The following is a 7,899-nucleotide window of genomic DNA, read 5'->3' as shown; positions in this document are numbered from 1 at the left end:
TACATGAGAGTGAGTGAATCATCACATTTTAATTTCTGGCTGAATTATTCCTTTAAAAACCCAGACATTACATGTATTTGCTTTGGTACTTTTTCTGTTTAGTAAGACGCACAATTTAGGTTTTCATTTGCAGGTATTCATTTGCAAATACAAGGATCTTTTTCACCCAACAGCATTGGTTTGACTCATTTTCATCAAGGTTTTTTCTTCAAGGTCTCTCTTCTCCATTAGTCTTGGGCCAGATCACCTACTGTTATTTTCGTTCTTGCCTGAAGACAACCCAAACCCACAATGGAACCAATTTTCATGAGTAAACAGTATCTAAATAAACTCATATGAAGGTTAAATTGAAATGGGTTTAGTGACGTGAAGCGGTGGATACTGTAGCGTTGACGTCTTCAGTGGCGTCATTATGTGGTTCTGTAATGAGGCCGGGTTTGACATTAAGCTTTTTCAGATAGTCATCCTTCACACATGTGAAGTGAAATACAGTTTCGTTTCAGTGAAATTCTTTTCACTTGTTCAGCAGAGTTGTGGTTAGCACATCAAGTCTTTTGGTGTACCTGTTAGTTTGTTGTTCCATGCATTGCATTACATTGCATTGCATTATGTCACAAACTTAACACATTTATTTATTTGTTTTCTGACCAGTCAGGTTTTTGTTTCACCGTGGGAAATCACCATGGGAATGCGATGCAATATATTTGAACATCATTGAATTAATTCAGCACGGCTCATCTTGAATATTGTGCCACGCTAGGCATGAAAGCAGTTACTAAAGCATGGAAAATGTGATGTCAACTCACTTGACAGTGCAACATGGATATTATTCCTCTGGAAAGGTTATTGGTCTGTCTGTTTTTGCCGTTACTAAAAACTAAGATGTCAGATTCATTGCCTACCATGGGCTGTTTCTATAGTAACCATGTGTAGCCAGGTATGAATATTTCTTTTTTTTTTCTTTTTTCGCTCCTCACCTTCTGTCAATGCCCTCTCTATCTTTTTTTTCCCCCCACAGGACATTTTTTCCCAAAAATCTCTCTTTAATAATGCATGAGCTGAAGTAGACCTGTTATGTTTGGAGAGCTTGAGTTTGTTTTTCAGGCGTAATTGATTAACCAGCTACTAATGTGAAAACCTGCATGCACAGATTGGTTTCAAAAGTCGAAATGTTTTGCTTTCAGTGGAGACGTATTCATTGATCAGGTTTAATTGATTATGACGAGTCTTGCAGATAAGTTTTCATCCTCTTATAGAACTTAAAGGAGTAGTTCACAATTTATCACAATTTACATTAATTGATGTTTTAAATAGCTTTATACCAATAATTAATCCTTTAACGATTACGTAATCGTGGCCTCTGTAATTGTGATCGCAATTAGAAATTGTATTAATTGTGCATCCCTACACTGTGGGAACAACGTTCAAAGCAGCTCATGAACCTGTTTTCTAAAAAGCTGCTCTTTACTATCCGTTTTTTTGGCGCCAGTGCACTCCATAAACTCCACTCGCCCAGGCAAGAAGCAACCCACATCTTCCCCTAAACGGTTCTTTCACAGGTTTAGACATTATATTTTTTTCTTTTGGCAGCCGTGAGAGTTTTCTTCTTGGTCCATCTCTGGGGATGGCACCGTGCAGCTGGAACCTCGTCTTTTGGCCGTTTTCATAAATCTGAAACAAATTTGCGGATGACCTCAGCAGAAAGAATAATGAAAATGATCTAACGACGATGTGCGGAGATGCTCTTCACTGGAGTATCACGCTTCATGGCTCGACTCGTGCTTGATGCACCTGGAGTGTAGAAGCACATCCTTAATGTACCATGTTCACGTACACCTGGACCGGGATCTGCTGGGACTGTTGGACTGTTTGTGCGGTCTAATTCCCTCTGAATGTGTTTGGAAGGTTGGTGGACTCGGAGAACGGGCTGCAGTGTTGATTGATGGATGTGGTGATTCATCAATCCCTGGCTGAGAATAGACTGAGATGGAATGAGACTCAAAATAAGTTGGAGAAAGCGGGATAGAGAACATTAGAGTGATATATAAGAAATGAAGACCTGCTGGTATAAAAGAACAAGATAAATGGTAGATATACAAGTTGATTTGAGGATAGATTTGGATATATACACTGCTGTTCAAAAGTTTGGAATCAGTGAGATTATTATTTTTTTTTTTCTTATACTCATCAAGAATGCATTTATTTGATCAAAAAAACAGTAATATTGTGAAATATTATTTAAATGTAAATTATCTGTTTTCTATGTCAATTTATTTGAAAATGTAATTTATTCCTATGATGCAAAGCTGAATTTTTAGCATCATTATTCTATTCTTCAGTGTCACATGATCCTTCAGAAATTATTTTAATATGCTGATTTATTACTTTCATAATCAGTGTTGAAAACAGTTATGCTGCTTAATCTTTTTTCCAGATTCTTTGATGAATAAACGTGAAAGTAAATACATTTATAATACAGAAAACTATTTAAAATAAATGCTGAATTCATCAGAACTGGAACAAATGCTTCATGGTTTCCACAAAAATACGAAGCTGTTTTCAACATCTGTAATAAGAATGATTTTTGAAGAATCATGTGACACTGAAGACTGGAGTAATGATGCTGAAAATTCAGCTTTAACATCAAAGGAATAAATTGCATTTTACAATTTATTAAAAATAGTAGTTTGATTAATCATTTAATATGTAACATATAAGAAAAGTTCTGTAAATGTGATTTCTGAATGTCAATGTCATTTCTCAAATAAATGCTGTCCTGAGAAACATTTTATTTTTTTAAACCTCAAACTTTTGAACAGTACGCTATATTAATAATAAAATATATTTGTAAATTATATTTCATTTGTATTATCCTATGTTTTGTTATACGTTTCATATTTTATATCTCTTTATTTATATATACATTGTCGTTCAAAGGTTTGGGATCAGTAAGATTTTTTATTTCTATTTTTTTTTTTTTATTATTATTATATTTTAGTTTCTTATGCTCGTCAAGGTTGTGTTTATTTGATTAAAAATACAGAAAAAAACTGTAATATTGTGAAATAATATTGCGATTTAAATTTTTAATAAAATTTAAAATACAATTTATTCCTGTGATGCAAAGCTAAATTTTCAGCATCATTACTTCAGTCTTCAGTGTCACATGTTCCTTCAGAAATCTTTTAAATATGCTGATGTATTATCAGTGCTGGAAACAGTGCTGCTTAATATTTTTTGAACCAGTGATACTTTATTTCAGGATTCTTTGATGAATAAAAAGTTAAAAAGAACAGCATTTATTGAAATTAGAAATCTTTTCTAACAAAATACAGTACCGTTCAAAAGTTTGGGGTCAGTACATTTTTATTCTTTTTTTTTAAAGAAATTAATACTTTTATTTAGCAAGGATGTGTTAAATTGATAAAAAAGTGATGGCAAAAACTTATATTATATTTATTCATCAAAGAATCCTGAAAAAGTATCACAGGTCCAAAAACGTTTGGGGGCACAACTGTTACCAACATAAATAATGCTAAAAATAAATGTTTGAATGATTTCTGAATAATTATGTAACACTAAGACTGGAGTAATGGCTGATGAAAATGTATGTTTTAAAGTATATTGTAATAACATTTTGCAATATTACAGTTTTTTTCTGTATTTTTTTTTTCTGCAGCCTTGATGATCATAAGAGTCGAGACTTATATATTATATTATATTATAAAATTGTATTGCCACAACCTTTGTTAAAAGCTTTGGTTGACCTTTGCTCCTTTCCGCAATTTTTCCCCATGGCTTTGGCCATCTGGTATTAAGGGAAACTGCTAGTTATCTGTTGTTTTCCAGCGTGGTTTCAGGCCGCTGCTTCAGCTCCAGTGAGCACCGCTGACGTGGGGTGTGGTTGTGTCCTAAGACTTTCTATAAACACGGCCAAGCACTTCTTCTAACCAAAAGCTGTAAATTGGTTATAAAGTTTTTTGTTGATGTCACGAGTGTCATAGAGTTTCTCCGAAATATCTCCTTTTAGTCTTCTCCGTATTCATGCTCTCGCACTTGCCCTTGTCCTTGTTTAGTTACTAAGTGGTTGCTGGCGTATCTTAAGGTCAGGCTCATTACAAGATAAATTACGCCATTAAACTGTGTTTTCACAGCCCTCCCTTTCAGTGCTCATTTTCATAGAAATGCAGGAGCAACTCTTGTCATAAAATGCTTTAACTGTTTCATTCTTTACTCAGTCTTAAAAAATGAAGTGATGAGTGTACATGCGCTTTTTCATGAGTGGTACTTGATTTGTATTTTTCTACCAAGTCAACCATGAGTCACTATGTATACTTTCTGAAGTGTTTATGATGATTGTTTTTATAATGTCAAACAGTTGCGGCATCTGCTATTTACAACTGTTATATGTTACAGTGTGATATTTTTCAGTGTTTCTGTTGGCCTTGAGAAGTTGTATTTTGCCTTTCAAATTAAGGCTTTAAATAAGAGCAGAAAGTCTTCAATTCATAAACTCGTGGCATTAAATGTTGTATGCACTGCAAATAAATATATCTTCCTTAGTATGATTGTCTTTTATTATATAGGGCTGTTGCGATTCGTCGTTTCTAATCAACTATCCGATTAAAAAAATAATAATTATTTTTAATAAAATACCGGAAGTGGCGCATTTCATGGACGAGAATCCATTAAATGGATTATTAGACCGTTTTCCAAGGCTGCACTGTATATTAAACCCATTTAAAAATCAGAATTAAGCATAATGGTGAATTTACCAATGCTACGATTCAGATAAATAAATGAATGCGATCAATATATGTGCGTCAATTATTTATATGCATCATACGTGCATCTCACAGCAGTTCTGTTCACAGTGTGCTGTTCTACAGGATCTGTTATCATTTACATGTGGAGCATCTCAAACTCCATCTCTGCATGTTGTTGTAAGTTTAGGTTTATTATAACATTTATCTGGGAACTCAACCTGCTCCATTTCATCAGATTTGTAAGGTAAATCATTTATAAACCTCTTTCTCATGGTAAGTGTTTGTCGCGATTTCAAAATAAAAGTTTGAACCCTCACTCGTTTATACATTTTGATGTCCACATATTCATTAAATTACTGTGGCTATAGCATTTCTGTGGTAAAGATATGGCCAAATATTTAAGATTAAAGTGGAAATTTGGCTTTAATGTTGTTTAGTCAATATTAAACAAGGATTAGATCGCCAGTAATGTATAAAAACAGTCATCAGGCCATTGGCGCCCTCTGCAGGCCTTTGTTGTATTGCGTAACGTACATTAGCTCTATTGTTTATAATACACTACGCATTTCAACAGATATGTGCGTTAAAACCATATGAATTCTTGCTTTTGATTCTTTATTTGAACTAATTATTAACTCATTGCTATTATAAATGTATTTTAGCCTTTAGTCGCATTTGTATTTTAGCCTTTAGTCTCATTTGGATATTCAGAGGCTCCGTAGCTTGACTGATTCGTCAGATGAAACCAATGCATTTCGGTCCTCTGAGCCAAACAGGAATGATTGTTGATGCTTAGTCCCACCCCTGTGCCCAGATTGGTTCAAACTTTCATCTATTTAACCAAGAAACATAGGTTTTGGTCTTTTGAACCACCGATTAGCATGTTTCTTTGGAAATTTGAACAAAAGCAAAGTGAAAGTAAAGTGCGATTTGCATGCATGAAAGCGCACCACTGGTTAGGTGGTGGAATGAATGGGGCACAATATTCATTTGATCTCGATTACTGCATTTTCATGATCTTTAAAGTTTTTTTTTTTTTTTCAAGGTCTTTAAAGGGTTGTTATTTTAAAGGCTATTGTTCACTTGAATCTATTTTTATTACCACACAAGAATAATTAAAATTATATAATTATCCATTTTTTTTCAAATTTATTTTTTTTCTGTTAGAATTTATCTATACTCCGTTTTAATGGTTAAATTTGGTCATCAAAAAGTCATCTAATTAATTGAGTTTTATAGCTTCACTGTAAAAAAAAAAAAAAGCCATAAATTTACAGTAAAAACCTGGCAGCTGTGGTTACCAAAGTTTTACTGTAAAAAATACGGTAGCAATGTTTTACATTTTACGGTTTTCACTTAAATATACAGGTAAATACCGTAATTTCAGAATTTTTTAACTAATATAATGGTGATCTACCAACCTTTTAAAGTACTGAAATCTGTTTTGTACTTTTGTAGTACACTGATGACCACCAAAAGCAGGTGGTGATGACAACATCACATGATGAACCAAAGCCCATCACATAGAGGTTTTAAATAATAACATATATAGAAGGTGCACAGTGTCATTCACACAAAGCCAAGGCAAGTTTATTTATAAAGCACATTTCATACACAATGGTAATTCAAAGTGCTGTACATAAGAGGAATTAATATCAAAATATAAAAATCATAATCACAACAATAAAAACAGAAGACTAAACACCATCATGGTAGCACACATAAAACTGAAATAATGCAAAAAACATTAATTTAACAACATTAGATGTAACATACAACCCTACTGTACAAAACTGCCAAGAAAAATCAAAGAAGAAAAAGTTATTTCAACAAAAAAAACATTCAATTAAAAAAAGTGAAACCTGGAATTCTGTTTTTTTCACTTCAAAAAACGGTATACTACCGTAAAATTACATGCAATGTCCAACAGTTTTTCACCGTATATAGAAGGGGAACTATGGAGTTAGAATTGTTGCTTAATTCCAAATAAATAAATTATGATTCACAAATAAATGTAAAGCGATTGACAAAAACCAAGCATATTCACAAAATAAATAAAATGAGATCCACAAATAAATCTTAGAGTTCCACAAACATGAATTATATTCACAAGTAAAAAAAAAATTTAATTGCAAATAAAAAACATACTCACAAATATTTTTTTTATTCTACAAACACAACTTTGTCCGGCATTTATATGTGAATCGCGTACTGTGCATTTGTAGATTGCTGTGTGTATTTGTGGATTGATCTCTGTGCATTTGTAAATCGCTGCACGTATTTGTGAATTTTGAAACATTTCAAGCGTCAAGACGCAAACTAATCCACAAATGGATGGACTCCACCCACCTTCTACTTAAGCCAATCAGATACCGGCCATGTGGGGCTGATCAATCGTTGCACGTTCTCGCTCCAACCAATCACGTTTTTACGGTGACCGTAAGGGGACACCTTCGGTTCACTTATGTTTGTCTTGGCCACTACATTTAACTCGTGGGAACGTGATATTATGTTATGTTATATGTCGTTATTTTCCCCTTCATTTCGATCTCTTTACTTAACGTTCTGAATGTAGGTTATATGACTGGGATATTTACTGGAATGCAGTTCAAAGGCTGAATTTAACATATATATATACACACATATATACACACTAGGGCTGGGTGATAAATCGAAAGCGATTCTAAGGCGCGTTTAGTGAATGAAGCCGGTACTTTGATTAGTAGTAAATCTCCATCACGTGCGTTCAGCTGGAGTGGCAATTAATACACAGAGACTTAAATCACTGACAAGCTACGCCAATTCGTGCAGCCCTAATGTACACCAAATGTAGTAAAAACAGAACCATTCTTACAGAAATTTTGGTGCTTCCCTAATTTAGATTTTTTTAAAGGTGTGCTATTATGGTTTTTCACTTTTTGAATTTTAGCCAGTGTGTGGTGTGTTTGTTTGGGCTTAAAAACATCTACAAAATTACAGCTCCTTTGGACTACAGCATTTGTTTTCCGAATACTATGATGTCACAACGTGGTCCATTAGAATATCATTTAAATAAATCCCACCTACGGAAATTTGAATCGTTGGCAGGTGGGGAGGGACAAGACCTAACAATGTAGCATGGACAGCCACCTCT

This window comes from Garra rufa, chromosome 3 (genome assembly GCF_049309525.1).
Source record: "Garra rufa chromosome 3, GarRuf1.0, whole genome shotgun sequence".
Lineage (NCBI taxonomy): Eukaryota > Metazoa > Chordata > Actinopteri > Cypriniformes > Cyprinidae > Garra > Garra rufa.
This window is presented reverse-complemented; position numbering follows the sequence as displayed.